Below are 21,325 nucleotides of genomic sequence, written 5' to 3' on the forward strand. Positions count from 1 at the left end.
GCGGCGGCCTGTCGGGGTGCGGGATTTGCGGTCTCCTTGCCGCTCCCTGGCCTCTGCGGGCTGCTGCGGCCGGCGGAAGGCTGTGGCCGAGCCGGGCGGCGTGCGGGCCTAGCGTCCCGGGAAGGTGCGCGGTGGCTCGGCCGCCGCGGCGCCTCGGGCCCAGCCGGCTGGGTTACCTGGGCGCTCGAGAGGGGGCCACCGCCGAGCTCTGGCCAGGCCGGGCCTGGGCTGTCTCACCCCTCGGAAAGTTTCCTCATTACAGGTGTCAATTAACGAAGGCACTGATGAGCCTTCGCCTCCTTCGCCTTGCCGGGAAGGTGTGGGGAGGTGGGGTCCGAGGACGAAGCTTTTCTCCGCAGTCCGAACCCTCGACCCTCCGGCCGCCCTGTTTGATTTTCCGCGTTCTGCCGAGGCCTCTCTTACCTGCTAATTTCCATTAAACTCCCTGGGAGGAGGTTGGTGGTTTCCCCCTCCCCTGGGGGTGTGTGGGTGTATTATACCCTCTTGCCAGCCCTTAAAATAGCTTGAAATGAACTGTGATATAGATTATTGGGACCTTCATACCTATTTTTGGGGAATTAGTTAATTGTGTTTCTTTTTGTCGCACCATTCGTCGCTTTCATGGTAAATTCTGTTTTATTAAGGTATCACAAATACCATCCCGGGATAGTCGTGGCCTGTCTCTAGGAATGAAAGGCATTATTCTGTATACTTCTGATTATTGCAGAGCGTACATTGATCTTTTCCAGCCAGATTCTTTTAATTTATTCCATTGCTGATACTTGTAATGTGGTATTTTAGCTTAAAGAAACAAGATTATGTAGCTGATTAACTACTGGGCCCAAAGGCCTAGTTGGTGAATCAGATAAAAGATTAATTTACAAAAACTTGATTATTGAGAAAAATGCTCATGTATGGACAGCTTATGTGGGTTTTTGGATTTGTGTTCTGTGTGTGATATTTCGAAAGACTTCCAAACTACCTATTTTCTAATATGATCCTTTAAAACAATTGTTTTATAAAATTATCATCTCGTTTGTGTTTGAATTTCACTTTAATGACCAGAGGCAATAAGAAGAGTGGAAGGGCTCTAGTTTACTTTCAACTGTGTATTTACTTCTGACAGGTGGAAGCAGGCTTTTGCACATACTTAAACTATACTTTAAAGTATTTGTGTCATTCTAAATTTTCCCAGAACTTTAAGGTTTTTTTGTATTTATTTTGAGATGCTCTTACTTTGGTGCAGGTGGTTTATAAGATAAGCATAAGTCCTTATTAGTACTTATTTCAGTAAACTATATCTCAGATAAAAGTTACGTGATTATGGCTTTGTTCTGAAATTGAAAAATGAATAGCTTTCTAATATAAGGAAAAACTGCTTTTTAATAATATTGGTGTTTTAAAAATACTTAAACTTAACTAGGAAGATTAATTTTAAACACACTAGCTAAAGAAACTAAACTTTGTTAATGTTTATTTAATCTTGAAAAGAGACATAATGAAAGGTCCCACTGAAGATTATTTGGAAAACCCCTAGGACTTTGTTTAGGAGTCCTAACAACTGCAATGGCTTTATGGAGAATTAGAAATGTGCAGAATTGAAGTAGAATTTAGCTTTTATTACCTTGAAGTAAATGGAATCAGTTGAATCAGTTTCACAAAATCTGGCCTTGTGCACCCTCTAAGAAATCTGTTTTAATGAAGATATAAGGGTTTTCTATTTTTCTATTCAATGATCTCTAACGGTACTTACACAGTTCCTTAGTATTTCATTTAAATCTCATAAAAATTTGCCTTCTAAGCACTAATCTCACGATGATGCTTCCTTTTTTTTTAAAAGAATTATTTCAACAATTTGTAGGTTATTCCAAGTTTTTACAAGTTACTTCCCCCTCAACCCCCATAGTTGTTTTAAAATTGTTTTCATTTTTCCTTTGTGTAGTTCCTGTATCCCAAACATAAGGTACTTAAGTTTTCTCAGAGAAAGGGGGTGTTACTGTATCTTATCATGGTAACATTTATCTATGACTGGCTAGGAGCATGATGGTTGGAACTTGATAAAACTTCTTGAATTAAAGTAAGTTATATGTCTTATAATCTTGCTCATGGTAATTGTTTAATAAGTGCTTAGCAGTTCATCCTTGATTAGAAATTCAGAATTAAGGTCCCAAAATAATGTTATCCGAGTTCGTATCTCAATATAATTCCCCATAAAAGTTTAACCAAGAGAAGAAATAAAATTACATTACATTTTTGGGTGGTTTGTTTGCAGTTAAAGATAATATTTTTTAAAAGTACTAAAAACCTTTTGGCGAATTTACAAACACTGGTCAAACCTACAGAAGTCTGTACACACCAGTAAATATGTAATAAAAAAATTTGTGTTTTAAACAGGTTAGAACTACTTGTACATAGTATAGCTTTTTATCTGATATGCACAGAGTTTTTAATAAAGGTAAGACTTTATATGAAATGTTTATTTTCAAATCTGACAGTGTAATTAATGTAGGTGAAATAAAGATTGGTAACAAAAGATGTAAATAGTTTCTTTTTGTCATCAGTTTTTGATCAGAGTATTAATATTCACGGTTATACCTCTAGTTCTACTGAGAATCTGAAGCTGTAAACTGTCACCATGGAGATATACAGGTATATAGACACAGTTTTGTCTGCAGATTAGGGTCCCTTGAAACCTGTGGAACCAGGCTAAGGACTCCATAATCAGGACCCCCTTATCTCCATTTTTAGTATGGTTTTGACAAATATCCTGAAACTTGAAATTACATTTCAGCACAGCATTTAGTTGCAGTGTTAGAATAACCAGTTTCAACAGTAGTAACAGATTTGAGTTTGTTTTCCTTTATGGCATTTTAAAAGCTAGGAATGTATTGTTGAATTTTGCTACTATCGTTTGTGGGGTTGCATTTAGTTTAGGAAGTTAAGTTTGTATTCCTGTGCTTGTTCTCTTGAGTTTGTATATTTGCTGCTTTTATAGCTCCTTGTGAACCAGTTTACTAAGTCCAAAGCATGTCTGGGTGTTGTTGAGAAGTTGGAGGCCTGAAGTTATGCTTTGGGCCATCACCGTAGCTAGCTCATGAGTAAATTGAGGTTATTATTTGCGTTGGTAAGGTAAATTTTTCTGAGAGCAGGGTGAAATGGTTTTCAGTGTGGATTTTATTCTGAGTGTGGTGGGTGAATTACAGTTTACCAGATGTTTTAAAAATAGGCCCTCCTAACTATCCTTTTTAGGCTGGAGCAAATATTGCTATCCAAATTTTAAAGGTGAAGAAATTGAACCTCAGGCTAAGTGGTTTGCTAAAGATCGCCTGTCACCAGCTTAGTTATCAGTCATATCTAGGCTAGAGCTCAAGATACTCTGATACAGTATTTGCAGAATAATTCTGTTTGCAGTTTATTTTTAAAGCAGAATACTTTATTGAGCAGTTTGTGTTGGATACTTTATCAGTTCTTTGAGGTAGGTACTCTATCACCCTTTTCAGATAAGAAAACCAAGGTTTAGAGTTTATACAACTTGGTCAGAGTCACATGACCATATTCAGTAGAGCCAAGATTTGAACAGGACTTAATCCCAGGGCAGGTAAAAGTTTATGCTCTTACTAGGTATACTGTATAAACTTTACCGTGATCTCTTTGAATGGAACACATTATTATGAATACCCTGTTTTGCAAAATAAAAGAATCACAATATTTTTATGTATTTTCACAAATTCAGGCATAATTTCATGGTAATTGTAGGAATTTAAAAGCAGTGGTAAATGTAACAGAATAGGATCTTACCTATCTTAATATTGTTTGTCCATAACAAGCCCTTTAATAAGCTACACACTTTTAGGGTTTTTGATTATAAGTACATAGGTACTAAATAATAATGTAACATTTTTGGGTAGACATTTAATTCTGAAGTTTGAATTGATTCTTAAAATTAGAGGTTTAATTTTACTATGATGCAATCTCAAAGTTTGTATTTCTAATTTGGTAAGTCTTGCTAAGTATATACCATCTTAAACCAATTAATATTTGAACTTCTGTTTTTCAAAATTCATAGCTTCAGTATGAATATCTATAAAGTAACTTGTAAACCATAAAGCACTACAAATGTGTAATATGCTATTCAGGCCATCTGTGTTGTCAGTGATAACCATTGATAACCACTATATTCATGAAACATGTTCATGTTTCTTGTGTATTTAATAATGATAGTACTTATGTATCTACAAGTATTATGTATAGATCAAGTGTGTATTAATAAGAATTCTAATATTTTCAGAAAGAGAAAGAAAGGTGGAAACTTTAATGACTTGACCAAGACATGACAGACTGTAGCCAAATGGGATGGGCTCCTTTTCTCTTTTCACTTAATTTTTCCTTACTAGAAAGGTTCCATATTCTTATTGTAGACATACTGAAAAATTCTGAAGTTTAAATCACCCGCACTTTTAACAGTTACTGATAATTCCTGTTGATGCTTTGAAATACTTTTCCATCTTATTTTTTTGGTACATATTTGTATTTTAAAAATTCAGAATGAGGTAATGTGTAAACATCTGGCTTGTGTTAACTAACATATTTGATCATTTCCCTTATTTTATTGAAAAAATTGTCAGTATATTAGAGCATTTTCTAAATTAGGGAAATAATGGTACTTTTTGCCTTTCCTTTTTTCTACTGTACTGGGTAAGAACTTTATTTTCAAACTGTTTCATTAAAAAAATTTTTCATTTTGGTATCAATATTCCATTACATGAGCAACATTGTGGTTACTAGACTACCCTCATTATCAAGTCCCCACCACATACCCCACTACAGTCACTGTCCATCAGTGTAGTAAGATGCTATAGAGTCACTCCTTGTCTTCTCTGTGCTATACTGCCTTCCCCATGCCACCCCCCGTACATTATGTGTGCTAATTGTAATGCTCCTTATTCCCCTTCTCTCACTCTTTCCACCCAACACCCTCAGTCCCTTTCCCTTTGGCAACTGTTAGTCCTTTATTGGGTTCTGTAAGTCTGCTGCTGTTTTGTTCCTTCAGTTTTTGCTTTGTTCTTATGCTTCACAGATGAGTGAAATCATTTGGTACTTGTCTCTCTCCACCTGGCTTATTTCATTGAGCATAACCCTCTAGCTCCATCCATGTTGTTGCAAATGGTAGGATTTGTTTTCTTTTTATGGCTGAATAATACTCCATTGTGTATATGTGCCACATGTTCTTTATCCATGCATCTACTGATGGACACTTAGGTTGCTTCCATTTCTTGGCTATTGTAAATAGTGCTGCTAGCTATAGACATAGGAGTGCATATGTCTTTTTCAAACTGGGCTGCTGCATACTTAGGGTAAATTCCTAGAAGTGGAAATCCTGGGTCAAATGGTATTTCTATATTGAGCTTTTTGAGGAACCTGCATACCGCTTTCAACAATGGTTGAACTAGTTTACATTCTCACCAGCAGTGTAGGAGGGTTCTCCCCTTTCTCTACATCCTCGCCAGCATTTGTTGTTGTTCTTCTCTTCTATGTTGGCCATCCTAACTGTGAGGTGATATCTCATTGTGGTTTTAATTTGCATTTCCCTGAGAATTAGTGATGTGGAGCATCTTTTCATGTGCCTGTTGGCCATCTGAATTTCTTCTTTGGAGACTTGTCCATATCCTCTGACCATTTTTTAATCGGGTTATTTGCTTTTTGGGTGTTGAGGCGTGTTGAGTTCTTTATATATTTTGGATGCTAACCGCTTGTCAGATATGTCATTTACAAATATATTTTCCCATACTGTAGGATGCCTTATTGTTCTGCTGATAGTGTCCTTTGCTGTACAGAAGCTTTTTAGTTTGATGTAGTCCCATTTGTTCATTTTTTGTTTTGTTTCCCTTGCCCAAGGAGATGCGTTCAGGAAAAAGTTGCTCATGATTATATTCAGGAGATTTTTGCCTATGTTTTCTTCTAAAAGTTTTATGGTTTCATGACTTACATTCCGGTCTTTGATCCATTTTAAGTTTACTTTTGTGTATGGGGTTAGACAATAGTCCAGTTTCATCCTCTTACATATAGCTGTCCAGTTTTGCCAACACCAGCTGTTGAAGAGGCTGTCATTTCCCCATTGTATATCCATGGCTCCTTTATATCATATATTAATTGATCATAAATGCTTGGGTTTATATCTGGGCTCTCTAGTCTGTTCCGTTGGTTTGTGGTTTTGTTCTTGTGCCAGTACCAAATTGTCTTGATTAGTGTGGCTTTATAGTAGAGCTTGAAGCTGGGGAGCGTAACCCCCCCACTTTATTCTTCTCAGGATTGTTTTGGCTGTTTGGGGTCTTTTGTGGTTCCATATGAATTTTAGAACTATTTTCTCTAGTTTGCTGAAGAATGCTGTTGGTGTTTTGGTAGGGATTCCATTGAATCTGTAGACTCATTTAGTGAGTCTCTTGTAGGCAGCATATAGATGGGTCTTATTTTTTTAATCATTCAGTGACTCTATGTCTTTTGATTGGTGCATTCAGACCATTTACATTTAGGGTGATTCTCAATAGGTATGTACTTATTGCCATTGCAGGCTTTAGATTTGTGGCTACCAAAGGTTCAACAGTAATTCCCATACTATCTAACACTCTAATTTAACTCACTTAGTATGCTATTACAGACACAACCTAAAGGTTTTTTTTTTTTTCCCTCTTCCATTCTTTATATATTAGGTATCATATTCTGTACTCTTTGTCTCTCCCTTGACTGACTTCGGGGGTAGTTGATTGGATTTTGCATCTGCTTAGTAATTAATTGTTCTACTTTGCTGTGGATTTATTTCCCTGGTTGACAGCTATTTAGCCTTAGGAATACTTCCATCTGTAGCAGTGCCTCCAAAATGCGCTGTAGAGGTGGTATGTGGGATGTAAATTCTCTCAGCTGTTGCTTATCTGAAAATCGTTTAATCCCTCCTTCAAATTTAAATGACAAAAACTTGCCAGGTAGAATCTTCTTGGTTCGAGGCCCCTGTGTTTCATTTTATTAAATATATCATGCCACTCCCTTCTGGCCTGTAAGGTTTCTGTTGAGAAATCTGATGATAGCCTGATGGGTCTTCCTTTGTATGTGATCTTTTTTCTCTCTCTAGCTGCTTTTAAATGTCTGTCTTTATCCTTGATCTTTGCTATTTTAATTATTATATGTCTTGGTGTTTTCTTCCTTGGTCCCTTGTGTTGGGAGATCTGTGCACCTCCATATCCTGAGAGACTATCTCCTTCCCCAGATTGGGGAATTTTTCAGCAATTACCTCCTCAGTGATAGTTTCTGTCCCTTTTTCTCTCTCCTTCTGGTACCCCTATAATGCGAATATTGTCCCATTTGGATTGGTCACTAGTTTTCTCAACATTCTTTCATTCTTAGAGATCTTTTTCTCTCTGTGCCACAGCTTCCTTGTATTCCTCTTCTCTAATTTCTTTTCCATTTACCGTCTCTTCTACTGCATCTAATCTGCATTTAAATCCCTCCATTGTATGTTTCATTTCAGATATGGAATTTCTTGATGATTGAATCTCCGTCTTAAATTTGGGCCTGAGTTCTTGAATATTTTTCTGTACCTCCATGAGCATGTTTATGATTTCTATTTTGAACTTTGAGGAAGATTGGTGAGTTCAGTTTCATTTGGGCCTTTTTCTGGGATTTTGAGTTTGGCTGATCCTGGTTCCTTTGACATTTCATATTTCTCTGTGGTGCCCTTTAGTGCCCAGGAGCTCTACTCTCTGGAGCTGGTCAGCCTCTGGAGTGAGGTTGGGCGTTGTAGGGGAGCAGTGCTGGTGCCTGGGGATTAGAAAGAGCTGTTTCCTACTTCCCCGCTGCAGTGCCTGTCTACAGTGTCAGAGCCAGTGGGCTGAGCACACAGGTGTAAGCCTCTGTGCTTTGCGTCTCTAGCTGTTGTAGGCTAGGCCTCCCTCTGGCTGACCTGACGCCAGCACAGTGACTGCTGGTTTGCGAACTGATGCCGGCAGACTGCATGTCACGGCGGGAGGTCTTGGAGCTGAGTAGCCAGCCAGGGGGATGTAGTTCCTGAAGCTTCTCAAAGTTTCCAATGTGCTGGGCATTCGCCCCCAGACTATCTTGTCCACCTATCCCTTCTCCTGTGCAGCAAGCTTTGTGCAATCCTCGTCCCTTCAGCAGCCCTGTAGCTGCTAGGAAGCCTCTCAGATGGCCTGCCTTTCTCTTGTCCCAGAGCGGTCGGATGTGCATCCCTGTCTTCCACAAACTGCTGGAATCTCAGTCTCTTAACTATTCTGCCTGTCTTAGCTTTCCAACCCCACTAATCACCAGAGCACCATGCAGTGTAGGTTTGTGCTCCAAAGCAGATCTCCAGGGCTGGGTGTTAGCAGTCATAGACCTCCACCCCCTCCCCACTCTGTTTCTCTTCCTCCTGCCGCTGAGCTGGGGTGGGGGAAGGGCATTTAGGTTGTTGTTTTTGTGTAATTGTCTGATTATCATCTTGAACATAGTATGCAAAACCAGATTGTTGAAGTAGCTAGCTCATACAGTATATCTGGAAGGGAATCTGGCAATAAGAAAATCTAAAAAATAGATTTTTCCTTCTAACAGAATGTCAGTATATAGGCATCATAGTCCTAAAAGTGTTAATTTTGATTCCTAGGTTTGTGGGGCTGTTTTAGCAATGTCCTTGTTCTTTTTTTATTTTTTTTATTTTGGTATCATTAATATACAATCATATGAGCAACATTGTGGTTACTAGATTCCCCTCATTCTCAAGTCCCTACAACATACCCCATTCTAGTCACTGTCCATCAGCATAGTAACATGCTATACAGTCACTACTTGTCTTCTCTGTGCTATACTGCCTTCCCTGTGCCCCCACCCCACCATGTTATGTGTGCTAATCATAATGCCCCTTATTCCCCTTACCCTTCCCTCCCACCCACCCTCCCGAGTCCCTTTCCTTTTGGCAACTTTAGTCCATTGTTGGGTTCTGTGAGTCTGCTGCTGTTTTGTTCCTTCAGTTTTTGCTTTGTTCTTACACTGCACACATGAGTGAAATCATGTAGTGCTTATCTTTCTCTGCCTGGCTAATTTCACTGAGGATAATACCCTCTAACTCCATGCATGTTGTTGCAAGTGGTAGGATTTGTTTTCTTATAGCTGAATAATATTCCATTGTGTATATGTACCACATCTTCTTTATCCATTCATCTTCTGATGGACACTTAGGTTGCTTCCATTTCTTGGCTACTGTAAATAGTGCTGCGATAAACGTAGGGGTACATATGACTTTTTCAAACTGGGAAACGGCATTCATTCTTAGGAGTGGAATTCCTGGGTCAAATGGTATTTCTATTTAGAGTTTTTTTTTAAATTTTGTTATCATTAAGCTACAATTACATGAAGAACATTGTTTATTAGGGTCCCCCCTTCACCAAGTCCCCCCCACAAACCCCGTCAGTCACTGTCCATCAGCATAGTAAGATGTTGTAGAATCACTACTTGTCTTCTCTGTGTTACACAGCCCTCCCCATGCCTCCCCTCACATTATACATGCTAATTGTAATACCCCCTTTCTTTTTCCTCACCCTTATCCCTCCCATTCTCCCCAGTCCCTTTTCCTTTGGTAACTGTTAGTCCATTCTTGGGTTCTGTGATTTTGCTGCTGTTTTGTTCCTTCAGTTTTCTCTTTGTTCTTACAGTCCACATATGAGTGAAATCATTTGGTATTTGTCTTTCTCCGCCTGGCTTGTTTCACTGAGCATAATACCCTCTAGCTCCATCCATGTTGCAAATGGTAGGATTTGTTTTCTTCTTATGGCTGAATAATATTCCATTGTGTATATGTACCACATCTTCTTTATCCATTCATCTACTGATGGACACTTAGGTTGCTTTCATTTCTTGGCTATTGTAAATAGTGCTGCGATAGACATAGGGGTGCATATATCTTTTTCAAATTGGGCTGCTGCATTCTTAGGGTAAATTCCTAGAAGTGGAATTCCTGGGTCAAATGGTATTTCTATTTTGAGCTTTTTGAGGAACCTCCATACTTCTTTCCACAATGGTTGAACTAGTTTACATTTCCACCAGCAGTGTAGGAGGGTTCCCCTTTCTCTGCATCCCCGCCAGTATGTGTTGTTCCTAGTCTTTTCAATGGTGGCCATCTAAGTGGTGTGAGGTGATATCTCATTGTGGTTTTGAATTGCATTTCCCTGATAATTAGCAATGTGGAGCATCTTTTCATGTGTCTGTTGACCATCTGAATTTCTTCTTTGGAGAAGTGTCTGTTCATATCCTCCACCCACTTTTTAATCAGGTTATTTGCTTTTTGGGTGTTGAGGCATGTGAGTTCTTCATATATTTTGGATGTTAACCCCTTGTCGGATATGCTATTTACAAATACATTTTCCCATACTGTGGCATTTCTTAGCAATGTCCTTGTTCTTAAAAGACAAAATATGAAAATATGTTTTATTCTGAGTAACTTTGCTGGCAGACTTAGGAGCCATATTCTAAATATTGAGAAAGACTCAGTAACTAAGGATGAATGTAGAAGTACAAGACCAGTATTAAGAACACTACTCAGATCAAATGCTAGCCCAGAATAAATTGAAACTGAAGAAAATGCTTAAGACAGTAGGGTTTTGGCAGTTGTGTTGAAAGTGAGAAGTAGGACAGTGGACCCAGTGCTTGGTACAGTTGTGTAGCAGAGCATGATGGTTAGGGAAATGATGTTTTACTCTGATCATCATGCTTTGTTTCTGTTTTTCCCTTCTAAAAGGAGTTCCCAAACGAAGGACCAAATCAGATATTAAGAGGCATCTAACCTCTTCTTTAGTGAGATATGTAATGATAGCTTCCCTTTGTTAGTCATGTTAAAGTTAAACTCTTCAGGTTTGGGCAGATTCCATGCAGTGAAGATGATGGAGCTTGGGTTCTGTGATTTTGAAGCTCTAGCTGTTAAGTGTGCAGAAGAGGAAAAATTGGGAAGTATTGTTTTAGGTTATTTTTGTCCCCTCATTTTGGGAACTACAAGAGAAGCTGCTATTAAATAATATTTAGTAAAGAGGGAAAGGATAATAAAATTAGCATGTCACTTATAAGTAACTTATGTTAAATCAGTCTTGATTTTTTCTTTGATCTTGAAACCAATATGATAAAACCATATAGTAAAAACCACCATAGAGATGGCATTTTGCTTACATCAAGGAGCTTGACAGATCTGACCTTTCTTTGTGGAAAAGATGAGATGTTTGTTTCCTCAACCTGTAGGGACTTGACTGGTGGCAGGCATGGTATTTTGTTCTTAATTCTTTCCTCTTCAAGATTTTCAGTAATAGCCCTTGGTTTATACACTGTTCTTGGAATGGCTTGCCCTTACTTTAAGGGAGTGAGGGAGACTTTGGAACCTCTTCCCTAGTTTCAAAATGAAAAGCTCATTTGATCTATTCTATAAACTGGAGTTCTATTTAAGATTTTTTTTGAGAAGAAAAAGGTGTAGTTGCTTTATAAATAAGCTTGAAAACCATTAACAGTATTACATGTGTGCTCAAAAAAACTTAAGTGTTTTAAGTTTTGTGCCCATATTACAGGAGGTAGTAGGGCTATGCTTGTGTAGTTGGAACACTGTGTTGAATTATTTATAACACAATGACGACGTTTACTTCTGAAGCTATTTGAACACTGTGTAATTTCACCTGTCTTCATTGAACCTAAGAAAAATCATGAGAAATAGAATAATAGCTTAGCTAAGGTCTCAGAGCTAGTAAAAAGCAGAGCTAGGATTAGAATTCTTATTTCTACTCTATTTTCCACTAATGTGATTTTTTTTTTTTTAAAGAATCTTGATTATGGGAGTTGGGAAACTCATGAAAATCTGTTGAAGAAACTATGGAAAGATTAATTCTGACTAATACAGATTAGGCAAGGTTTTAAGGAAGATGGAAGATTGAACTGGGCCTTTACCTGGTTGGAATAGTTACTGGGAATGAGGGGAGTGGTATGACTTACTGTGATTTGTGAGGCTCTGGGTGACATAGTCAACTGCTAACCCCATCTCCTTGCTTGCTTTGCTATTCAGTGATCTCTGCTACCACTGAGCCTTTATGTATGCCTGGAAGTTATCACTTTCCTATGACTTCAAGTCTTGACTTCAATGTTATTTTTTCAGAGAGGACTTTCCTGAACATCCTGGTTCTTATCTTTCATAGTGCTTTCCACAGTTTAGATTATGTATTTACCTTTATTTAATGTCTTTTTTAAGACATTAGTTACAACTGCCTTTTAAATTAACTAAATTTCACAATGTCCACATGTCCTAGGGTCAATATTTATGTGTTAAAATAGTTGAAAAATAAGATCACTGTTGGTGGGTAATGGAAGAGAGGGTAAACTGGATGTGATGGCTTTTCCTGTTTTCTCAGTTCTTGGATATTTCAGATACTTTCAGATACTTGGATATGTCAGTCTTTGATGTCATGATATCCTGCTCAGTGCCTCCTCATAAAAAGATGCTTCATGGATTAAAAAAAAAAACAAAATCTTTCTGTCAAGTTATTTTATTTTTTAAAAAATTCTTGAATGTAAAAAAAAAAAAAATCCCAAATGTCTCTTGATATTAAACACCAATGGGTTAAAAAAAATCAAAGATTAGAAATTACTTTTTGAACCAGTTAGGACTCTATAGCAAGTAACCAGAAAGAAAATACACAGCCCATTTGGAAGAAACAAGAAGGTGTTTTTTTTTTAAATTAAAGTATTGATATACAGTATTATGAAGGCTTTTCACATGAACAACATTGTGGTTTCAACATTCACCCATATTATCAAGTTTTCACCTCCGTCCCCCCACCACTGTAGTCACTGTTCATCAGTGTAGTAAGATGCTATAGAGTCATTATTTGTCTTCTCCGTGTTGTACTGCCTTCCCCGTGACCTACCCTATAGTGTGATTGCAAATTATAGTGGCCCTTAATTCCCTTCTCCCTCCCTCCCCACCCACCCTTCCCAACCCCTTCCCTTTAGTAACCACTAGTCCCTTCCTGGAGTCTGTGAGTCTGGTGCTAGAAACAAGGGTTTTTTGGAAGCTGTAATTAAGCAATCCAGGTGTGTGCTGTATCTTTAGGTGTGGTCAGCTCAATCTGTGGAGTCATAATGTTATCAAGACTTCATTACTCTATGCCTTGCTCTGCTGCACTTCCTTGGTTTTGCCCTCAGTTTACCTCTTCTGGTAGCAGAAATGACTACTATACCACCTTTACACTATAGTTTGGAAATCATGTATTTATACTATGCAGAGGAAAAGAGCATCCCTTCTGAAACCTTCTATACAAGAACAAGGAAGCTTTTTTCAAAACCTTATAGCTAATTGCACTTCATATATCATTGGCCCATTTATCATTGGCTTTATTCTTGAAATAGAATTCAAAGAGAGTAGATTTTGATTGGCTTAAATGACCATGACTAATTTCTGAAGCTGATCTCACCCAAACCTCATAGCTAGGAAAGTAGGTGTTTCCCAAAAAGAAGTTTGACATGTTGTGACCATGTGGTAGGTGAAATTGTTTCTGGCCAGCAAGCACATGGATATTTAGTACACCATGCTATAATAAAAACTCTTTTTTTCTTTTTCTTTTCTGAGTTTCTATAATTTTATTTGACAATCAACAGTCAGTTCTCATCCACATTGACTGCAGACTTTTTAAAGTGGTGACAGGTATATAAGTAACCAAAATACAGAATTGATGCATCTATATCCTCATTACCTTTTTTGAACTGCCTACGGGTATTGGTATGGGACTATCCTTATTCCATTGACCCAGACAGTTTTGTTGAGCCTAGTGTCATTGCACACATCGGGAGTTCAGTCTCCTTCATGGCAAATTTCTGGATCACCCTGAGTGCTTGACAAGGCAGGCTTGTTGAAGCCCACTGCGTGAATGCCCTTAGGAATGTTGATGGTGTTTTCTGTGATTACTCTCCTGCTGATGGTTAACCCCCACCCTTCTTTGCGGGAGCCAGTCTGCTGGGACCAGGTTGGAAAGTTGAAAACTGTTTCTTTTTTTGTGAGAAGTGTTAAATATTCTTTATTTAGTATCATACATAAACCACACCAAAATGCCTTTCATTAAGTAAAAAGCAACATTTTAGATACAGGTTATTTTAATTAAAGTGGCATAGTCAAGACCAAAAGATAGGGTAGGGTACGTTGTCAGCTTATCTTAAGCCCTTACCTTTGGTAGCCTAATGAACACAACTTGAAACACAGGTGAGTTTTGCTGTTCTTTGAGACCATAAGGAGATTTCTAAAGTATTTAATTCAACCAGTTATATAAGTCTAAGTATAAAACCAGTCTCCTACAGGTTTTCAGATGGTATTTACCATCCCTATGAAAAGCTGAACATTACTAATCAATTCAGTCGTATCTTTAGAAGGGGAAAACGGTGACCAGACTTGCTGAACCAGAATTACTACCAAGGTTCAAAAAGCTGATCATAAGCACAAGCCAATCTTATTTAAGTCAGGATTGTCCAAAAGAAATACTCTACCAGCCATTCATGATCTGAACTCTGGTATATGATGTAGGAGACCATTTTAAAATACGGCCTATATAAAGAAGGTCATGAGATATTTCTGTTTTGTAATAAATAAAGCAGTGGCCAACTGTTACTCCTTAGTAGCTTTTTTGAGATGACTTATCAGGTCGGCCCTTTCTGATGACTTCTTAAATCCCATTTTTGTTCTAGGGATGTACTTGGGGATTCTCCAAATGAACTCCAACAGTGTCTCATCTTCCCAGGTGATCCCTTTGTTCTTGTTGGCATCTGTGTAAGAAAATACAGGGCCTGACCTGTCTTTCTCCTGAACAGATCATGGAGATTTGGCCCAGTCTTGTGCTTACCTCCTTTTTCCATGGTACGGCACTGGGCACACTTCTAAACAAAAATTTTCTTGCCCTTTTCAACGTCACCCATTTTTAAACCACTCTTTCATCGTGTGTGATAAGAAGGTTCCCACTTACCAGCCAGACGTCCCACTCTCTACAAAAAACATTTCTTTATGTTACATTTAGAAAATTGATTATTTTGCGAGTGTCTTAACTTTATGTTTAGATACTTTTTTCAATATGTAGGAAATACCTTGATTGTTTAATATGTGTAAAGAATTGTGCTGGATGCTGGTAGATGTAGAAATACGTTTAGATGTATACCTTCCCTTAACAAAAGTTAGAACTCAGTACAGATTAGGCCTTATGATAGTAGTTGAGAGAGTGATATCTAGAATCTGACAGACCAGAGTTCAAATTCTGTCCTATCATTTATTAGATCTCTGGCTTTGCTTAAGTTCCCTCACTACTTACTTCGTGCCTTCTTATTTGGAAATGAGGATAATAATACTGCCTTAAATACACACCCTATTGGGTTTTTGTGATTATTAAATAAGATAATGCTTAATAAGATATCAACACTTAACACAGTGTCAGCCTAAAAAATATATAAAAAATGACAGTCTGAGAAGAAAAATGGTAAAGTCTATAAAATATTATAGCTTAAACAGTGAGAGGAGTTTAGTTTTTGGCAAGATGGGAGAAGGTTTCATGGAATTAATATATTTTAAATTGATCTTTGAGCAGTTTTTTTGTTTAATGATTGGAATTGGTTTTTCAGTAAGAAGGTTTCATAGGAATGGTAAGCGCAGCTTGTCTTTCTTGAAACTCTACAAAGAATGGTCTCTAGTTTTATTTATTTCCTTCCGTTTCCTCCAGGACCTTGTTCTTCAGCTACCTCTTTTCTCCTTGGTCCTCAAGTGTCTGTGACTTGGCTTCTGCTTATGACTAAAAACTGTATTTCTCAGGTCACCAGTGGTCTCCTGTTTACCAAAGTAAAGGGGAGAGGTTTTCTCTGTAACTTCACATTGATCATTGCTTTCCTTTTCTGTTCCACTTAAAACTTTTCTTTTTCTGCTTATGGATGTAATATATATGATCATTGTAGGAAGTTTTGAAAACACTGAAATAAATAAAAAAAATCCATAATTACATTGTTAAAATTTTGGTATATATCAGTGCAGCTAATTTTCTGTGAATGTATATATAAAATCAGTTTGTGTGTAGTTTGCTTTTTATAATGAGCATTTTCATTATATGTATCTGAGAACAGAATTTAATGGCAGCCTACTTTTAGTCTTTTGAATATAGCATATTTAATTAGTGTTTTCCTGTTTAAAAAAAAAAAGTTGTGAACATACCCTTGAGCATAGGAACCTGGATCACGTCCTGGGTCAAAAGGTAAAAAGTTTTAAGACTTCTGGTTGCTAAATTGCTTCTAGAAAGGTTATATTAATTTATACCCCATCAACAGTATTTAAGAGTACCTGTTTATATTTGCCTTAGCTATTCTGTTTTTAAAAATCCATATACTGGGGAGAAAAAGGATACAATCACTATCCTAAACTATGTGGTTCCTGCAGGTGTTCAGATATTGAGGATTATTGCCCTGTTTGTATTAACATACTTGGTTCCTGAGTTTTAATAGTGAATGGTCTACTGTTATTTAAAAAGTCTTTTCCCACTTTGAGATCAAATATTCAATTAATTTATTACTGGATTTGTTTAATTTTTAATGCATCTGGAGTTTATTTTGGTGTAAGTTATGAAATGGGATCTCACAGTTTTTCCCAGCTTATTACTCTGTAGTCTTAGCATCCATCTTTTCGCCACTGATTTGAAATGCCACATCTCTCTTATACAGAATTCTTAGAGGGTATTCCTAGAAGGTCTGTTTTCAAGCTTTTTATTATTTAGTTATTCACTGTTCGCTTTATGATATATTTTAGTACCTGGTAGTATTAAACCAAATAGCTAGTGAAAAATTATTTATTACTTGAGATAAAACTTTACAATCCTCTTGTTTGTTGCATTGCTCCTGCATACCCCCACCTTCTTTTGGAATTTTTATTGAATGTTCATCATGTTTGTAAATAGGGGAAAGAGTTGACATCTTAGCAGTATCAATTGTACCCCTTCAGGAACCATAATGTGTTTGTTTTCTCATTTATATAATCTTTGTGAAGTTTTGTGATTTTTTTTCTCTTGATGTAGGTTGTACACATTTCCTTAACATATATTCCTAGGCTTTTCTTTTTTTCTTTTTTTTTTTGGTGTCATTAATCTACAGTTACATGAGGAATATTATGTTTACTAGGTTCCCCCCTTCACCAAGTCCCCCCCACACAACCCCCATTACAGTCACTGTCCATCACTGTAGTAAGATACTGTAGAATCACTACTTGTCTTCTCTGTGCTGCACAGCCCTCCCTGCACCCCACCCCCACATTATACATGCTAATCATAATGCCTCTTTTCTTTTATCCCCCTGTTATCCCTCCCTTCCCACCCATCCTGCCCAGTTCCTTTCCCCCCACCCCTTATCCCTCCCTTCCCACCCATCCTTCCCAGTCCCTTTCTCTTTGGTAACTGTTAGTCCATTCTTGGGTTCTGTGATTCTGCTGCTGTTTTGTTTCTTCAGTTTTCTCTTTGTTCTTATACTCCACATATGAGTGAAATCATTTGGTACTTGTCTTCACTGAGAATAATACCCTCTAGTTCCATCCATGTTGTTGCAAATGGTAGGATTTGTTTTCTTATGGCTGAATAATATTCCATTGTGTATATGTACCACATCTTTATCCATTCATCTACTGATGGACACTTAGGTTGCTTCCATATCTTGGCTATTGTAAATAGTGCTGTGATAAACATAGGGGTGCATCTGTCTTTTTCAAACTGGGCTGCTGCATTCTTAGGGTAAATTCCTAGAAGTGGAATTCCTGGGTCAAATGGTATTTCTATTTTGAGCATTTTGAGGAACCTCCATACTGCTCTCCACAGTGGTTGAACTAATTTACATTCCCACCAGCAGTGTAGGAGGGTCCCCCTTTCTCCACAACCTCGCCAACATTTGTTGTTGTTTGTCTTTTGGATGGTAGCTGTCCTTACTGGTGTAAGGTGATATCTCATTGTGGTTTTAATTTGCGTTTCTCTGATGACTAGTGATGTGGAGCATCTTTTCATGTTTCTGTTGGCCATCTGAATTTCTTCTTTGGAGAACTGTCTGTTCAGCTCCTCTCCCCATTTTTTAATTGGATTATTTGTTTTTTGTTTGTTGAGGTGCGTGAGGTCTTTATATATTTTGGATGTCAAGCCTTTATCTGATCTGTCATTTATGAATATATTCTCCCATAATGTAGGATGCCTTTTTGTTCTATTGGTGGTGTCCTTTGCTATACAGAAGCTTTTCAGCTTCTGTCCCACTTGTTCATTTTTGCTTTTGTTTCCCTTGACTGGGGAGATAATATGCTCATGAAGACGTCGCTCTTGTTTATGTCCAAGAGATTTTTGCCTATGTTTTTTTCTAAGAGTTTTATGGTTTCATGACTTACATTCATGTCTTTGATCCATTTCGAATTTACTTTTGTGTATGGGGTTAAACAATGATCCAGTTTCATTCTCTTCCATGTAGCTGTCCAGTTTTGTCAACACCAGCTGTTGAAGAGGCTGTCATTTCCCCGTTGTATATCCATGGCTCCTTTATCATATATTAATTGACCATATATGTTTGGGTTTATATCTGGGCTCTCTAGTCTGTTCCATTGATCTCTGGGTCTGTTTTTGTGACAGTACCAAATGGTCTCAATTAGTGTGGCTTTGTTGTAGAGCTTTAAGTCAGGAAGTGTAATTCCCACCAGTTTTATTCTTCCTTCTCAGGATTGCTTTGGCTATTCGGGGTGTTTTGTGGTTCCATATGAATTTTAGAACTGTTTTCTCTAGTTGATTGAAGAATGCTGTTGGTATTTTGATAGGGATTACATTGAATCTGTAGATTGCTTTAGGCAGGATGGTGTTTTTGACAATATTAATTCTTCCTATTCATGAGCATGGGCTGTGTTTCTGTTCATTGATATCTTCTTTAAGTTCTCTCATGAGTGTCTTGTAGTTTTCAGGGTATAAGTCTTTCACTTCCTTGGTTAGGTTTATTCCTAGGTATTTCATTCTTTTTGATGAAATCCTGAATGGAATTGTTTTCCCGATCTCTTTTTCTGCTAGTTCATCATTAGTGTATAGGAATGAAACAGATTTCTGAGTATTAATTTTGTATCCTTCAACTTTGCTGAATTCAGATATTAGATCTAGGTGTTTTGGAGTGGATTCTTTAGGGTTTTTTATTATGTACAATATCATGTCATTTGCATTCAGTGACAGTTTAACTACATCTTCACCAGTCTGGTTGTTTTTATTTCTTTGTGTTGTCTAATTGCCATGGCGAGGACCTCCAGAACTATGTTGAATACAAGTGGAAAGAGTGGGCATCCTTGGTCTTGTTCCCAGTCTTCTCAAAGGAAAGACTTTCAGCTTCTCGCTGTTAATTAGGTTTGTCATATATGGCCTTTATTATGTTGAGATACTTTGCCCTCTATACCCATTTTGTTGAGAGTTTTTATCATGAATGGATACAGAATTTTGTTGAATGCTTTTTCGGCATCTATGGAGATGGTCGTGTGATTTTTGTCCTCCTTTTTGTTGATGTGGTGGATGATGTTGATATTGTACCATCCTTGCATCCGTGGAATAAATCCTACTTGATCATGATGGGTGATATTTTTGATGTATTTTTGAATTCGGTGTGTTAATATTTTGTTGAGTATTTTTGCATCTATGTTCATGAGGGATATTGGTCTGTAATTTTCTTTTTTTTGGTGTCTGCCTGGTTTGGGTATTAGGGTGATGGTGGCCTCATAGAATGAGTTTGGAAGTATTCCCTCCTCTTGAGGCAACTTTATGGAAATCTTTAAGGAGAATTAGTTATAGGTCTTTACTAAATATTTGATAACATTCAGCAGTGAAGCCATCTGGTCCAGGGGTTTTGTTCTTAGGTAGCTTTTTGATTACCAATTCAGTTTTGTTGCTGATAATTGGTCTTTTCAGATTTTCTATTTCTTTCTGTGTCAGCCTTGGAAGGTTATATTTTTCTAGAAAGTTGTCCATTTTTTCTAGGTTTTCCAGTTTGTTAGCATGTAATTTTTCATAGTATTCTCACCAATTCTTTGTATTTCTGTGTGTCTGTAGTGATTTTTCCTTTCTTATTTTTGATTCTGTTTATGTGTGTACTCTTTTTCTTTCTTGATAAGTATGGCTAGAGGTTTATCTATTTTGTTTATTTTCTCGATGAACCAGCTCTTGCTTTCACTGATTCTTTCTCTTGCTGTATTCTTCTTGATTTTATTTATTTATGCTCTAATGTTTATTATGTCCCTCCTCCTGCTGACTTCGAGCCTCATTTGTTGTTGTTTTCCTAGGAGTTTAGACTGCTCATATGGGATTGTTCTTTTTTCCTGAGGTAGGCCTGTATTGCAGTGTACTTCCCTCTTAGCACGGCCCTTGCTGCATCCCACAGATTTTGTGGTGTTGAATTATTGTTGTCATCTGTCTCCATCTATTGCTTGATGTCTGTTTTTATTTCGTCATTGATCGATTGGATATTTAGGAGCAAGTTGTCAAGCTTCCATGTGTTTGTGGGCTTTTTCATTTTCTTTGTGTAATTTATTTCTAGTTTCATACCTTTGTGGTCTGAGAGACTGGTTGGTATAATTTCAATATTTTTGAATTTACTGAGGCTCTTTTTGTGGCCTGGTATATGATCTATTCTTGAAAATGTTCCATGTGTACTTGAGAATGTGTATCCTGCTGCTTTTGTGTGTAGAGTTCTGTAGATGTCTGTTATGTCCATCTGTTCTAATGTAGTGTTCAGTGCCTCTGTCTCCTCACTTATTTTCTGTCTGGTTGATCTGTCCTTTGGAGTGAGTAGAGAGTTGAAGTCTCCTAGAATGAATGCATTGCATTCTGTTTCCCCTTTTAATTCTATTAGTATTTGTTTCACATATGTAGGTGCTCCTGTGTTGGGTGTATAGAAATTTATAATGGTTATATCCTCTTGTTGGATTGACCCCTTTATCATTATATGTCCTTCTTTTTCTTTTGTGACTTTCTTTTTTTAAAGTCTATTTTATCTGATACAAATACTACAACACTTGCTTTCTCTCCCTATTAGTTGCATGAAATGTCTTTTTCCATCCCTTCACTTTTAGTCTGTGTATGTCTTTGGGTTTATGTGAGTGTCTTGTAGGCAGCATATAGTTGGGTCTTGTTTTTTTATCTCTGTCTTTTGATTGGTGTATTCAAATCATTTACATTTGGGGTGATTATCAATAGTTATGTACTTTTTGCCATTGCACGCTTTAGATTCGTGGTTGCCAAAGGTTCAAGGGTAACTTCCT

The 21,325-nt window shown here is 37.4% G+C and overlaps 1 protein-coding gene and 1 pseudogene across 3 annotated transcripts in view; one reads left to right on the top strand and one right to left on the bottom strand.

The window, feature by feature from the left end:
- USP34 (ubiquitin specific peptidase 34) overlaps positions 1-21,325 on the top strand; it is a 241,368-nt gene that overhangs the window by 147 nt on the left and 219,896 nt on the right. The gene's annotated exons all lie outside the window — the stretch shown is intronic.
- On the bottom strand, positions 8-14,982 carry LOC140843393 (cytochrome c pseudogene; annotated as a pseudogene).

This window comes from Manis javanica, chromosome 1 (genome assembly GCF_040802235.1).
Source record: "Manis javanica isolate MJ-LG chromosome 1, MJ_LKY, whole genome shotgun sequence".
NCBI classification, from domain to species: Eukaryota; Metazoa; Chordata; class Mammalia; order Pholidota; family Manidae; genus Manis; species Manis javanica.